The sequence below is a fragment of the Vidua chalybeata genome, chromosome 8, assembly GCF_026979565.1.
Source record: "Vidua chalybeata isolate OUT-0048 chromosome 8, bVidCha1 merged haplotype, whole genome shotgun sequence".
Classification (NCBI taxonomy): Eukaryota; Metazoa; Chordata; class Aves; order Passeriformes; family Viduidae; genus Vidua; species Vidua chalybeata.
In genome coordinates this window covers 6,400,211-6,416,372 of record NC_071537.1, presented here as the reverse complement: position 1 = coordinate 6,416,372, position 16,162 = coordinate 6,400,211, and positions in this window count along the sequence as shown.

Sequence of the window (16,162 nt, the reverse complement as noted above, 5' to 3'; positions counted from 1 at the left end):
CCCCCCAGGGCAAACAGAAATGTCCTGACCTCTCCAAGTGTTATCCTGCTGGCCCAGCTCTTTCCACTCAGGGACATCAGAGGAAACTGAGGAAAGCACCAATGACATTGTTTCGTCAACACTTTTGACACCTTCAGCATTTCCTTCCCTGATTCTCTGTTTAACCCAGAGTAAAACAAAACCAATTACACCATTCCTCATCTTCAATATCAGTGGATGGCAAAGCTCACACCTGAGCTGCCATAAGCTGGGAGATGCAAATTTTAATCATCCAAGAGAAAACTTGAAGAGGACAAGGTTGCTGTGCTCCATAACTTGTGCCCTAAGCAAAATTGTCTCTTGATCCTGAAATTGCTTATGTGTCAGCAGCTACACATAATGAGGAAAAAACCCCCATAAAATCACCAGGGAAAACACTTTAAATGGATCATGTCACATAAAAAGAAAATAAAAACTTATGTAAACAAAAATTATTTTCCAACAAGGTCTCTAATTATGACAGCTACCATGATGAGTAAAATAAAAGAACATTGCAAATTAAAATCTAATTTTTCTACAGTATCTGAATACAGGGCCTCATTTTATAAACCTCTTTAATATTGAAATAGTGGTGCCAATTTCACATTTTATTTTTTTATTATTATTATTAAAGGTAAAATACAAGCTATAAATACAAGCTTTTTTCAAGAGTAGAACTTAAAGTTAGCAAATACATGATAAAATTTAGGGCTCAAAGAGAAGAGTGTAATACTGTTTACCTTCCACAGACCACAATATTAAGGCAAGCTTTATGTAGGCTTTCAATTTCTTAAACCAACTCACTATCAAAGTGCCTTTGTAGCAAAAAGGGATGGATTTGAAAAAAATATTTTAAGTGCCAATGAGCATAAAGAAGAAATAATTGATAACAGCAATGTTGCCAACCAAAAATTACTCAACTCAGTCTCTATGCACAAAGACATCCATCTAAAAATAAAGTTAGAAGCAAAGCATAGGAGAAAGAATCACATTTCATGTTATACCATGGCATATTTATCATCCATGGCAGGTGTTAAAGCGTGGCTGAAACAATAGTGTTGAAAATATATTCCAATAAATTATCTCTACTGCATCACTGAGGCAGAAATTAAAATGAAAAAAGAGAGGCAAAATTAAAAAATTTGTCAGAAACACATTAAAAAGAAAATAAAATCAGTGTTCTGTTTAATGTTTTTGCCCTAAGAAAATCTCCCAGTGGAGTCAATGAGACATTATCTTGGGAAGGGAGTACTGAGCTGGCCTTAACACATTAAAAGATAAATCATATATAGCTGATGTAAGTCGGGGAGGGGGGGGATGTTATGGGAAATGTTTATCTTTTCCAAATCTTTCTTGAGGGCAGTGTTAAAAAAGGTTGTTGTGATTGAAGCATAATGTCATTACTTGCCAGAGGAAATACAGGATGTTACGAGGCTGATTAACCTGCCTTCACAGCACAAGCATGTGGCCCTAAATTTGTATCATATTCACTTTTTGTCTTCTGAAGTTCTCCAAGTGCAAACACACAGGAAAACTCAAAAGGTGCAGCCACTGCAGGTAGAGGGTGAGATGGGAGCTGTGGGACACATTAAAACCAGAGCTCAGCTGAACTTTTTGCACACACAAGGAGGGTCAGCTCCAGGAATTTCATTTAGATCCATGCTTACCTAAAGGTAACTGAGGGCAAATTATGGCCCCTTCAGTCAGAGACTTCAGAGCAATATTGCTTTTGTCAGCATTGCTTGGGCTTGCACTGAACTTCTTGATGTGAAGAACAGAAGCTGATCTAAAACATGCACATTTATAAGCTGCTCTCTGTGAACTCTGTGTATAATTTTTTTTATGCTCCAGGATAGACCTACTGCTAAATAATTATTTTTCTGCTTTGTAATTAACACTTTTCTTTGGTTTACAAAACAAAGCTCTCACCCTTGGTTGTCAGTCTTTCTCCTTCAGGCTGGGGCAGCACTCCTGGAATGCAGCAGAGCACGACTGGGTGCTGCACCTTTGCTCCATGCAGGGAAGAGTTTCCAGGAGCAGCACCCAAAGGTTTGAGGAGAGCCCAACTGCTGCAGCACAAAGCACCAGAGGCAAATACATGCTTGCCAGCTCATGCCTCTTAAAACTGTAAGAACAGGCTGTTCCAGACATATATCATGAGATTCCCAACCTTGCTGACAACTCAATGCCTGTTGGAACACCAGTGAACAGCACCTTTACTCCTAAATTCATTAATAAGGTCGCTTACTCTCAGGTGACTGAAAAGGTGTGAGCTTACCCACCTCCATTACAGAGAGTCCATAACTTCTCCCAGTTCCAGGAGAAAACAGCATTATGGCAAAATTATACCAAATTTTTGATTAATAAATGTTAAGAATAGAAATTTATAAAGTCAAATGCTCCAAAGCTGAGAAATAACAGAATTAGTGTTGCCTTATTATTCACATCTGATTTTTTCCACAGGATGTACTGTGGAATTAAGAGCTGAAGTTACATTTCTTACCCCACCCCTCTCAGCTGGCAGGAGGAGATGAGCTTTAAAGACTCCTTTCTTAGAGTCATTTACAGGCCCTGAGCTGTCTCAGTGTTTCATACCTCTTAATTCACTATGTTACAACATCCACGAGTTGAATTGGTGCCTTTGCCTCAGCAGTGGATGTGGAAGCTCAAAGCCCACAGTCTGGAGGGATGGATGGATGGATGGATGGATGGATGGATGGATGGATGGATGGATGGATGGATGGATGGATGGATGGATGGATGGATGGATGGATGGACGAACAGATTTTGCAGGGAAAGGAAAAAGGTGTGACACGTATTTGAAGACTGTCACACTGGGAGAGCCTGGCTCTTGAGCCAGGTGACTCACACTGCAGAGCACGTTTGAATTTTATTTTATTTCTCCCAGTCCCCGTGGCTATAACCTCTCCAAGACAGCTGGCAGTGTCCCTACAGGTTTCTCTGCCCTTTGGACTTGCAGATTCTTATCACTCCCATTTATAAACATCTGCTTGGGCACACCAGTGGGTCCTAATTAAGCCTTTTAAAGTTCTCCTTTGCAGAGTCCCTGAGATCTGTCATGGAGAGGATAACTTACAAACAAACCTGATCCTCTTCATAGAGGATCCAGAACAGCAGGGCCAGAGGATGATTTGCTAATTATGTCCCCAGCCTGAAAGATGGTGTCTTTGACTCAGTTTTCCTTCTTCATTACAGTTTTCTGCATAATTTGTGGCAAATCCCCAAAGCCACCACCTGCCAAAGGATGCAAGTGCAAAAAGCAAGAGAAGAATAAAATGTGGGCCCTGGGGCACAGAAGTGTGACTCCTCAGGTCACACATGCACCCACGTTTTCAACAGTGAGAAATCCTTGATGTTTTTAGCCCAGCACCACCATCACCCTCTGGGGGTTCAGAGCCCAGCTCTGATGCTATGTCAAAACAGGGGTGGCATTGCCTTTAACGCTGAACATTCAGCTGCAGCTCTTGCAGCTTGAAGGCATCAAACATGATCATCACTGCATGAGAGAACTGAGACCCTGCCTTTACCAGCTCTGCACTTCCTGTGCTTTCTGCAGTGCTGGAAAAGCTTTAGCTACAAAGTGGAGTGTCCTTGTGCCCAGGACTACAACAGCCAGGGGAAAAGCCTCTTCCTGGGAAGCAGATGGTTTGGACCCCAATACAGTCATGCAGAGCAGGACAGAGAACCTGAATTTCTTATAGCTTGGCCAAGGCTCCTAATCACTAATGTGATTTTTATCCTCCTCACATTCCCCTTTCCCTTCACTGAAATTAAATTTTTAAAAGGCCAGTATAACTTCCATTTTTAAAAGGAACTAGAGAATCATCTTAATTAGAGAAAAAAGTCTAGCTGCATTATTAATGTTTGTGTTTGTGTAATTATACACAAAATAGTAATACATACACATTATTTTGGCCAAATCAATCAAAAAAACAGCTTTCACATCTCATCCTGTCCTTAGATTCATTTGCATCAATGAACAGTCTGCAGTGCATTGCAAAAGCACTTTTCCACATACGCCAGTGAATGTAAGAAAACTCAATAACCATAAAGTGTGCGGTGCCAATTAAATATTTTTAAAGTGAATCTAGAGAAACAGAAGTGGTGTAATTTTCGAGCTACAGGGCGCATTTATGTTACTTGAGTATCAAACCCTTTATTCCATTTGCTGTAACAAAGGTTCCAAAATTGGAGCGCACCCCTGGGAGCACCATTTACAAGATTCATTCGGAGATGTATCAACAGTTCAAGTCCACGAGGTACAGGAGAACATTGTAGGACATTCACAGTTCATAAACCCTAATGTAACAACTGCCAAGCCCTATAATACCTTGCTTTCAGAAGAACAATTCAGCCCTTTATACATCAAACAGCAATTTTCCTAACTGCAGTAATTTTATATGCAATGATAAATTCGTGTGGAAATTAGCCCGATAGTTTCTCAGGAAATGTAATGCAAAGAAACTCCCTAGACTTACTGCACCTTTTTCAATATGCATGTATTATTTAAATACTTAACTATAATTGCATTTCTTTGGAAAAACTGGGGTACCTGTGCTCTTGACACCAGCACAGGTCTTTTTCTCCCAGGATTAGTCTCAGTGTGGTTTGTAGGATTTACCATGACTACTTATAATCACTGGTTGAAAAATTGACAGGCAAAGTATTTTTCCAAGAAAAGTACTTTGTAGGGCTTAAGAAATAGATATCTTGGTAATCAAATTCAGAAAGGGAATGCTCATACATGTAAAGAAAGGTCATTGTTGGCTGAAGTGTGACAGACCTAGTCTGTATTAATTTATACTGACTTGATGAAAATCCATGAGTTCCCTGAATTTTGGACTGACTGCTGACAATTGCAGACCCCAGCCAAATATAACAAACTTTTACCATGGTGACTTTCAGGTTGACCCATTTGGGATAAAGAGCTTCACAAAAAGGGAGAGTGTAAAACTGAGGAGTTCTTGCTGACTTAAACAGCTCCAAGGAATGAGACTGGTAGCAATTTGAACTCTGATTTGCATAAGACTTTGTGATATCTTGCAGCATCAAAATAAATGCTCAATTTTTTCATTACTGTAACTCTAAGTGCCCTAAGTCTTCCTGAGGAAACAAAAAAATAGTCCATCAAACTCAAGCTAGATAGAATCCATTTCAGAAAGAGCCAATTTTTACTGGACTTTAATGATTAAGTTACGCCCCAAAAGCTGGATTAGATATCTTAAATTTAATATTCTTTGTTTTGTTTCCCACTTACCCACTATAAATTGGGATGAGTAAGTAATTTTAAAATGTTAGATTTTTAAGAAGTCTTTCAAAAATAGCAATGTTTACTAAATTCATTATATTTTTAAAATTTAAAATTAGGAAATAGTCACACAAGTTTTCTTTAAACTTTGAAAAAAGTTAAGCTACTAAGTTATTTGAAGTCCTGGTTAAATATCTGTATCAGTTAGTCAAAGTCTAATCCACATTTTAACAACACTATCCTTTTCTATTGCATAAAAATGCCTTTTTTACCTCACTTCATTCCACTAGTTCTGATTAGTAATTAGCTCATCCACAGCTAAGAAAAAAATCAAACAGGAATTGCAAAATGGAAGAGATATTATTTTCTTCTTTCTGTCTGTGTATAACAATACAGTGTAAGAGGGAGAGATTTATCATCTCTAAAATTATGACAGATAAGAATGAATGTAAGTAAATTGATTCAATTTTCTAATTAAATACAATATTCACTTTGTTTAATAATTGAATTTAGATGAATTTATATTGTTTTCTTATATATCTAGCCTGCCCAGGATAATTGATTTCAGTAGCATTAAGATTAATTCCTAGATTTTATATCCACAGGAATTATAATTTATACATAAATGAGGATATAAACACAAACCAACCCATAATAAATGCAAATAGAAACAAATCTATACAAGAGCCTAAATAATAAATACAAGATAAAGTGTGGCCTATATATAAGCAAGTTATTGCAGCCTTAAAGGTGTTCTGCTTGTTTATCAATACTATTTAAATCACATTTTATTATTTTGGTTTAAATCAACTCAGCATGGCTTGGTCTTTGCAGGCTGCATTGCAAGCCTCTAACAGCACATCTCCACTCCCAGCAGAAGCTTGGGCTGGAGGAGCCTTGGTGCTCCCAGTGTGCTGAACTCCCCATTTTGCTTCTGTTCCTGTTGCAGAATTTTCCCTTTTTCCCCTCCTTAACCTCATTATGTATCATACTTTACTATGCCATTCACACTTTGTTACAAGCATTTGTACATCACATTTGGGGATTGGTTCATAAGAGTTCACTAATGATATTCCCATATAAATTTTATATGTCTGTGATTTTTGCCAGTCCAAGGAATGCATTGCTTATCTTGCACAACACCCAGAGCTTTAGGGAATACCAGAATATGATTGTCCAGTTTGCCTCCTGAATTTCCTCATTGTGTTCAAATAGATTTTAGTTCAGTCAGCCCAGCTCCCTTTGCATCCTCTGACTCTTGGGTAAACACCAATTAAATGCTAACCTCACAACATTTTAATTATTTCCCAAACTCCAGATTATTATAATTTTTATGTCTCTAATATCAGTAGTTCAATCAATAAATTGAATATTCCATATTGTATTCTACAATTAAATCTATTTATAGACCCCAGGTGACTTTTAATTTTTTTCTCCCTTATTGTTAATGAGAATGTTACTTCACAATATACTTAGATAAAGTTTTATCCTTTTTACAAATTTCCCTTTCTAACCTGAACCTTGAAGAATACAGAATCATACAGGATTGTATTATTTTTTATAAACTTGTAGTTGTCTTTATTGCTACAGTAATAATTTTGCTGCTAGCATTGCTTGACTATTTTTCATCAGAATAAAAACAGAAAACTCAATATTACCTGTTTTTAGAGTCCATATTAGCTTTCATTGAAGTTTGCTCTTAGATTTCTGGAAGTAGTAGTCACTTTTAACCTCAGCATAAGAGACCTTAGCTACTTTTACACATCTCTGGGAAGTTCTGCAAAGTTTCATTAGAGTTCATTATTGAGTTCATTATTATCAGCTGACTAGAAGATGACCTAATTCCATTCCCATTCCTGACAAACAGAATCCTGTTAACATAAATAGGTCCTTGTAAAAGTATAATGGATTGCAAGGGATTTTTTTTTGTTGTTGCTTGTTTGTTTTTACATCTTTAAAGTTGTTACCCTGTGCAATTTGCATTTTGAGATAAAAAAACCATGAGAGCTGGTTAAGTTCCTGTGAAGAAATTATTTAATTAGCACAGATTTCCTGGAAAGGTGATGTTGCCTGAGGGTATGGGAAGCTGGACTAGAAGATCCAGTCTGAGGTCCCTTCCAGCCTGAATTATTCTATGGTAGACATCCCATCCCAGTGAGTCACCAGATATTTTTAAAACTGACTGGGAATTTCTTTCCCTCGAGTGCTTTGGTCATGAAGAAATTATTCAGCTCTCTTGGTTAGACTTGCTAATGGCCTCCTTGCACAAACTGTCTCTGCTACAGTAGACATGAGGAAGAGAGATGCTTAAATTCAACTTTTTCTCCTCTCCAGGGCTGTGTCCTTGTCTTCCCAGGGGCAGCTTTCCCTAATGTCTCTCCAGACTGACTCCACACGAGGCACAGGGAGCAGAGGGAAGTGCTTTTGATGTGGCAGGTCCTGAAGGGGAAGGAAAAGCTGCTGATGTAGGAACAGCTTAAACCAGAGTCCCCCTGCAAGCTGTGGAAGGCAGAGGAGATGTCTCGGGGGCTAAACAACATCCAAAGACAAGAGAAGATCCCAGAGGGTGGCAGAAGGAATCAGGGCTTCAATTTACTTCCTTTGTCGATGATTCAAAGGAATTTAAGCAATATTTACAAATACACCTTCCTTGCATAAGAAAAGGTGCAGTAGAACTCTTGCAGAATGAACTGGACAGCAAATTCCCAGGCACTCAGCTGATTACACAGATGCACAAGACTTTCCTTCCAGGTGCCTCAGCCCTCCTTGCTAGGAAGCATCACTGTCAAAAGCACTTGAACCACTCCTGTAGCAAATTTGTCAGTTTTGAAACTCAGTTTCTGGCTTTTTTGAAAGAGATATGCTCTGAAAAAGTAAAACATCATGTTTTTATCTCATCCTTAAGATATTTACAATAACTTACTATTTGTTCAAATGGCAAAAATCCCTTTTAATTACATATATTTTCTGAAAAACTTCAGAGCTACACTAGTTTTATGAGTCACTTGTTAGAAAAGACTGAGGTTTTTAAGAGGATCCAGCTGTAACTTGCCCTGAGCACTGTATAAATTCTTCAGTAAGTACTTGTGTCTGAGTGATTGAAAAAAATACCCAGTAGTTTTGTTTATCAATGCAAAAACTTGTTTAAACATATTCAGAACTGTGTTTCTGCTTTTATTGAACATAATCTCTCTGTTTCTCTTATTAAGGATGCTTTCATACAAATGATCATAATTATGAAACCATACACCTCAGAGTCACAGAGAACTGGAGAAATGTAATGGTGGTAAGTTTTGATGTTTTCTGAAGTAGGAAGACTACAACATCTCTCTAGAGTGTTTTGCTCGGGGATAAGTTCTTTAAAAGCATAGCACATTATGTTCTTTCACCCCTCCTCCCAAAAAAAAAAAAAAATAAAAGATACTTTTTTTGGCAAAATAACAACCATCCTAACTTCCACACAAATCATCCAAGTAAACTGAGTCTGATCTCTTCATTCCCAGCCGTTCTGGGAGTCACCACTTGGCACCACTCTGTGCTTGTGCTTTCCAATTACTGGAAAGAAAAGATAAATTTAAAATGAGGGAAAGTTAAGATCTTCTTTTGAGATCTTCTAAAGAAACACCTAGCTGTGATGGTACTGATGGTGCTTGGTTTAACTATTAAGAACACAAACAGTAAAATCTGCACTGCTTTAGTGGGTCACTTGATGTGCCTCAACTGATTTATTTTTGGATTCAGAGGTGCTGTCTCAATGTTCTGCCTGTGCAAACCAATAAAAGGCAACAAGGTGCCAAATGTCTCCCAAGCCCTGTGCTGGGTTTGCTGCCCTCACTGAAATGCACTCACTAAACACTCCTGGGATAACAGTTTTCCTTTGCAGTCACTAACCTCAAAAGGAAAGCTGTTATTCCAGATTGCATTGTCCTCTCTCAAGATAAGGGAGAAACAAAAGAGAACCCTCCCTGAAATTCTTCTGACATTTTTACCCAGGTAACCTCCCAAGTCCCAGTGGAGGCTCGAGGCTGTAACTCAACACATGATTTTGCATAATTGGACCCATCTTAAATTGCTCTCTCCTCAGGTTGCTAACCCTGGGTCTGACCTTGGCTTTAATTTTTAACAGTTTACTTTGCTGAGGCTTCTCCTTCTCAGCTTCAGTGATACTCAAAACAACGACAGAGCAGCTAATAACTACAAAGTGGGCAAACAACAGAGCAATCATCAAACTTTTTTGTTCTCAGATACCATTTTAGACACTGGAGATATTAGGAACAGAGCAGGATTTAAATGTGCTTTGACATGGGAGATGATACCAGGGAAGATAAATGTTCTAAATCAAACTCTGTTTAAGATAAGCACAGCATACAAAGTAGCTACTTGACTCTTGATTTAAAAGTGCAGTTATTCTGATACATACTTAAATATACAGAACTGTCTCTGGAAAATAATTCCAATGAGCTATTATGAGTAATGAAAACACAACTCACTTGGGCTGAATGCCATTTTATTTATTATTATTCCTCAACTAATTTTTACCACTTGCCAATGTTCATGCTCTGTACTATTTTGAAGCCAAATACAGGTACAGGTGCACCAACATGTAAAAGTGTTATCAAACAGCTGATGGAAAGGTTATATTCACAACTGAATCTGCGGCAAATCTTTGCCTGCTTAGCTGTGTGCCAGAAGAGGGAAAAGACTCAAAAAGCAACAGGCTGATGCTATTGCCAACTCACAGAAATCCAGGGCTACAAAGACACTGAATTTTGTGCAACTTTAATATCAGACAAGCCAAAATATTTCATTCCCAAGGACCAAGATTTATGTTTTGTCCTAAATTTTCCTCTTTGTCAGCAAAGCTAATTGCTACTGGTGGGATAAGAGTCCTCTCCCTGGGATCTAATATAGCCATTAAAACAGGGGCAAAGTGGGAATAACTCTTAATATTGGGATTTAGTAGCTCTTTTAAGCTCTTTTTGACCTGGTGTAATGCCAAAGTTTGAAAAAATAATTACATTTATTAAGGATTCCACAATTTTAAAGTTTTGCATAGAACAGAGTCTCCTGAGTTTTGCTGCTCAGGAGTAGTGGTCTGATAAAAAGTGATTCATGTTTTTTAGCAGATATGTTGCCAGCTTTTCTCACAGGAAGCAACAGGCATTGTAACCTCCAGGGGCATATCAAAATAAACACATTTTATACCTGTGGGAAGCAGGGAGGTTCACTGTTCCAATAGCCTAAATAATTAATATCCAGTAGTTGAGGGAGTTGGCAGATTAAGTATTAGGAAGAAATTGTTCCCTGTGAGGGTGGTGGCACAGGCTGCCCAGAGCTGTGCCCGCCCATCCCTGGAGGTGTCCAAGGCCAGGTTGGGCCAGTGGAGGGTTGGAAGTAGATGACCTTGGGGCTCCCTTCCAACCCAACCATTCTGTGTTTCTATAATACAAGCTGATACCATGCACAGATAACAATAATCCAAGTGTCGTGCTGAGATCCTCTCCTGTGCAAACTGCAAGGGCTACAAATTGCTTAAAGGTTTTCAGACACTGACTATGATGTCCAAGTACCAGTCCTAGGCTAGCAATGGGAAAAAGATGAAATCCTGCATATTTTAGAACGGGATGATCTTATCCCTCAGTAATTCTCAACATGCTCTAATGAGAATGCATTGCTTTCTAAAATACTTCAGAGAAAGCATCACTTTGTACCTGGGACTGATGTGAGTGGTTATTCTAGCTGGCCAGCATCACGCCAGTAACTCTTCTCAAGCTAGAATGTCAGCTACTTTGCATGGGGATTTATTGTATACTGATTTAAATATACATTTATTTGTATGGGAAGGACAGTCCCAGGACATAACAAAAAGCACTCCTGACAGAAGACCACCATTGCACTGAAAGATTTTAATAAAACTTGTAATAATAACAGCTCTGCTAACCTGCCATCTCCCCTTTGTAACTGCATTACTCTTTGCTTATATGTCAGTCTTTGAACAACTCCATTAGCCTTTAGTCAGACTAAAATCCACAATTTTTCTTTCCAAGGCAAGTCAAAGGCAGAATCAAATAAAGAAAAGATTTAATATTTTTTTTGTATCTGCTATTGTCCAAAGGCTTGTACTTGAAACAATTTGCTCTGGAAGACAATTTGTGTGATTTTTTTCCCAGGCACTAGGAAAATCTGAGAAACCTGTTACTGTTTGTGTTCACAGCATCCATCGCTCTCCTGAAGAGTGATGCTTTACTGCAGCCAGCCAGTTATTGCCTCCTGGAAGGAAGCAGTTATTGCTTCTCATCCCCTGCCCCTGAAAAACTCAACAAGCTCATTCTCCACCTTTTATATTCTGAGAGAGCTGCTGCTCCCTTCTACAGCTGCCTTATATATTAGCATTATCAATCTTCATCACAGCGACTACCCAAACTACTCCTCTCCCCCTAAAATTAACATTTCTCTTTCCAGCTCCCAATTGCTACAGACCATCATTGCTGAATGGTTTTCTCCAGCTATTTCTAAACATCTTAAAGTCTTGTGACTTTGAGAGATGCCATGATTGTGAGAGAGGCTTAGGTTTCTCACAGAACTCCCTTTTTTCCAATGCCAGCTTTTTAAAACGCATTCAACCACAAAGCACAGCCTTCTGCTCAGTTACAGCAGCTGTTTTTTGCAAGTCTACATGTTTCTGTGAAGGATTCAGGGAAATCCTCCTTATTCAGGTCTCCTCTTTATTCACATGAACTGCCTAAAACTAATGAATCAGAGCTGAATGTTCTCATAGCTCTAAGTCAGATGAGGAAGACACTGTGCGAATTTAACAGAACATGCCCTCAGATTTGGCAACTTTTCAAACAAGTCAGTGATGTCCCACGTGACATGACCAGCAAATATTACCTTTCATTTTGAATGCTCTCTGGCTAACACACTTCTGTGTAGTAAACCCAGACAGAAATTGCAAAGATTTGTGGGCTTGCAGACAAAGAACATCCTGAGCAACCCATTCTGACTGATATTTGAAATTTATCTGCTGATTTGCTTCCTTTCCCCTAGCACCAAAGTGACTTTCTGGTCTTAGGGGGGACACATACCTTATTCAAGAAATCTGTTCTCACCTTGCCATTTATTTCACTGTGGTTTGCTCTGTTTAGAATGTGGCTTTGAGTCATCCTTCCAAAGTTCAGGATAGTTTTCCAGTGAGCTCCTCAGAAACTTGCTTTGATCCCGGTTTTGGCAGTCAGCTCTTGTCACATATTTCATTTGTTACTTTAGACATAAGTCCCCGTCCAAACCAGCCCAAGAGCAAAGAAGAGGAACAGCCTCCAAATACGGTCAGAGCTAAGCCAGTTTCTGGAGTAGTTTAACACATGGGCGTGCGTAAGAATGAAGAGAACTGGAACGAGTTTTAAATAATGCTCTAAATAGACTGTGGTGAAATGTTCGGCACTTAAAACTAAACAGAAAATCCTGAAACAGATAAAAGAATAACCATGAGCCTGTCAGCAGATATAACTGTGCTGATCAACTCCAGCAATAAAATTCTGCTTAAACCCTCTGAAATCATAGCCAATGAAACAAAGGTTAAGCAAAAGACCCTTGTTGAATATTTGGTTTATAAAGAGCTAATAAAGTTTATACCATTAAGCACAACAGAGGAGTTTTTTTCCAAAGCAATTATACTGGACAGTTATAATAAAAATACTTACCAGAAAAACTACTCTTCAGTTTCCACCAACTGGATCTCAACTCAGATCACAAAATTCTTTTGCTTTTAATTAGGATTAGTTCATTTCTCCCCACTATTGATGGATGTTCCTTTCATCAGTCTCTCAACTTCAAATTCACACTATTTCACAGTACTCTGTGTGTGGATTATGAGGCCAATTACAAGAGGGTCTCAAACAGCAGTCACATTAATCAAGTGAAATGTTACATGCATTGTAGCCAAATATAATCTGCCCACTAAGAAAAAAAATAATAAAAGTTTTTAATCTGAAAGTATCAGAAAATAGGAAGTTTTCTATCTGATCCTGGAAATACAAATAAGCCTGGTATTCACATGCCATCTGCTTCACAAACACCAAAAAGCCAAGACCACATCTCACAAAGCATCCACATTTTGCAACTTGGTCCTTACAAGCAGTACCCAGAACCTGCTGCAGACAGATTCCTACTCTCTTGTCCTTGTGTTATTAAGAAAAAAAAAGCAAATTTGATGTTATCCTGTTGGATAAAGGAGTGCCTGAAGCTACATACCCAAATTGAGCTGCTCTGCAGTTCAACACAAAGGTTTGTACAAAATTTTACGAAAACCTTACTTCTCCCAGAGCTCATTTTTAACTTTTCCAAAACACAAAGAGTCTATCAGATATTTTGGCTTTGTGTACTTTGGAAAAGAATAATTTAAAGTCTCACAATATATCCTTACAATTTAAAATAGGTAACTGTGGTAGCTTTTGAATCATAACTATAAAATATTGGAGCACATATCTATAAAAGAATTAAAACTATAAATTGCATGAACACTTCAAATTGTTTCTTGTTATAGAAGTTTAATTATTTAGTTTAAAATAGCATGCAAAAACTCCTTAAAAATAGCATATTTAAAATGCTTATCCAAATGCAATTGCTATGCACAAGGCAAGACTTTTCTTTATAAAAAACCCTGACATTTTGTACTTTGTGCTTCAGTGTTCCTTAAAAATAAGAACTAAGTAATCTACAATTAGCAAAATATAAGCATATTTAAGCTATGAATTATAAGTTAATGAAATAAGCTGTTTTAATGGGAAAACATTTTATTAGGAAATGGAAAATACTCATAGCTGGAGAGTCAGCAGTTGCTTTTAAAGGATGCAATTAAGCTGCCATTATTTTGGCAAAGCTCTGGTCTCAAAGAGGCAGATTTTCCTAATGCATTGTAGAAGTCCTTGGCAAATTACACAGTATTCATTAAATTTAAATGGAGACCCTTGATGTCTCCTGTAAAGATGTCCCAGGGAGTCAATTTTCAAGGAATTCATAATGTGAGCAGCAAGTTATCGGAGAAGGAGACATTCAGCACCTCGGAAGGGCCCAGATGAATGATTTAGAGGAGGTGATACGACACATTTTGGCCACTCCACAAGACCCTGAGCCAGAGCAGAGGAAACCTGGCCAGCCACATGCTGCATACCCCAAGTTTCCTCAGACACTTCCTAACTTTCCTAGGAATGTGGTTTGTTCAATCCCTAAATTTAACACCAAATGTCAGCAGGGCTGAAAAATCAGAAGTGACAGCGCTGCTTCTGCCCAACAACTGTCCCACACCTAAAACCTTGAGAATTCATCCCTTAAGATGAATTCTCATCCCTTAAGGGATCCCTCATTTCTTAAGGGATGAATTCTTATCCCTTTCTTAAGGGATGAATTTTCATCCCTTAAGAAAACCCCCAACTTTTTGGGGGTTTTCACCCTGCCAATAATCTTGTTAGTAAGGGATGCTGTTACTCTTCCTACTACCAACATCACCCGGCTCAGGCTAGGCAAATAGATCCCTTAAAATCAGACTCCTAGCCCTACTAACCTTTTATTGTTATTGGGTTTTTTGGATCCCAGCAATGGAATCTCCCCAGTGTTGCTTCTACTCATTCCCTGCATGTCACACAGCAGACACTGTTTGGGCTGAAACAAACAAAATACATCCCACAAAGTTTCTCCCCTTTTTAGTATTCAGCTTCATTTGAACGTTGCATGGCCCTAAAACCTTTTTAAGCTGCTTACTTTTAAAGTATAAACATGTCAGTGCTTAGCCACGGAGGGTACTTTTCTGTCCTAAATCATCATCCATTTATCAAAGACCGATCTACATTACTAAATGCTGTAAAAACACATTATAAATACATTGTAATAATCCCCCGTAATAGCCACTGGCTTCCAGCACTGAATATACTGATATTTATATAAACATTACACAGTCAATGCCACACACTTTCCAGGCTGGGCTGCACTCAGTGTGGTAGCCTTCTCTCATAATTATTCAATAAGTAGTACAGAAAAAACAACTTCCTTTAGCAGATAGTCTTATTCCTATATCTTAAAAATGGCACTATTACAAAACAATAAAAAAATCCAATTTCTAATTAATTATTCCAAAAAAAGAGATGCATTTTTAAATCATCATTATTTATAACTTTACAAATATGCCCAGTGTTACACAAAAGGGCAACATATCCCAAGTGAGCTGCAGCCAGAACTTGCACAACACTCCCATAAAAACAAATCAAAAGAGGCAAATGAAATCCTGATTTTTATTCTGTGGTTCCATAAAAAAATAACTTCAATAAGTGCAACTGGAAAGAGAATTGTCCTTAATGATACTTCTAGTTTACATGTAATTTCAATAATTCTTTAACTGCTAAACTATATTTAAAATATCCTTGAAAACCTTTATTAGGGGGTTGAGATGGTTAGTAATGACAACTCCAAAGACAACTTCATGCTGGGGAAACTGGAAGCTGTTTAATCCAGTTGGGCTCTCAAATCATCAACAGGATTGTGGCTGGTATCAGCTAACAAACATTATGCCTCTGAGGGAGGGAAATTGTGTGGCTCCCTTTTCAAACGGGCACAGGAGCTGAGATTAGTTACCAGATGTGAATTACAGATGGAAACTGGTATTCAAAAGGCAGTGTGGTGCTTTCCCCTCCTGTCCCATTCCTCAGCTCTCACACACCAGGACAGTTGCAAAACCTGTGAGCCATGGGGAGACAGAGCTGATGGGATCTGCATAACACCACCTCTGGAAGTCGATGGACAGCTCACAAACTGGCTGTGATCTCCCACAACCACCACATTTCATGGACACCTCTAAGAGAAGAACCCTTTCTAAGCTTTCTAAGT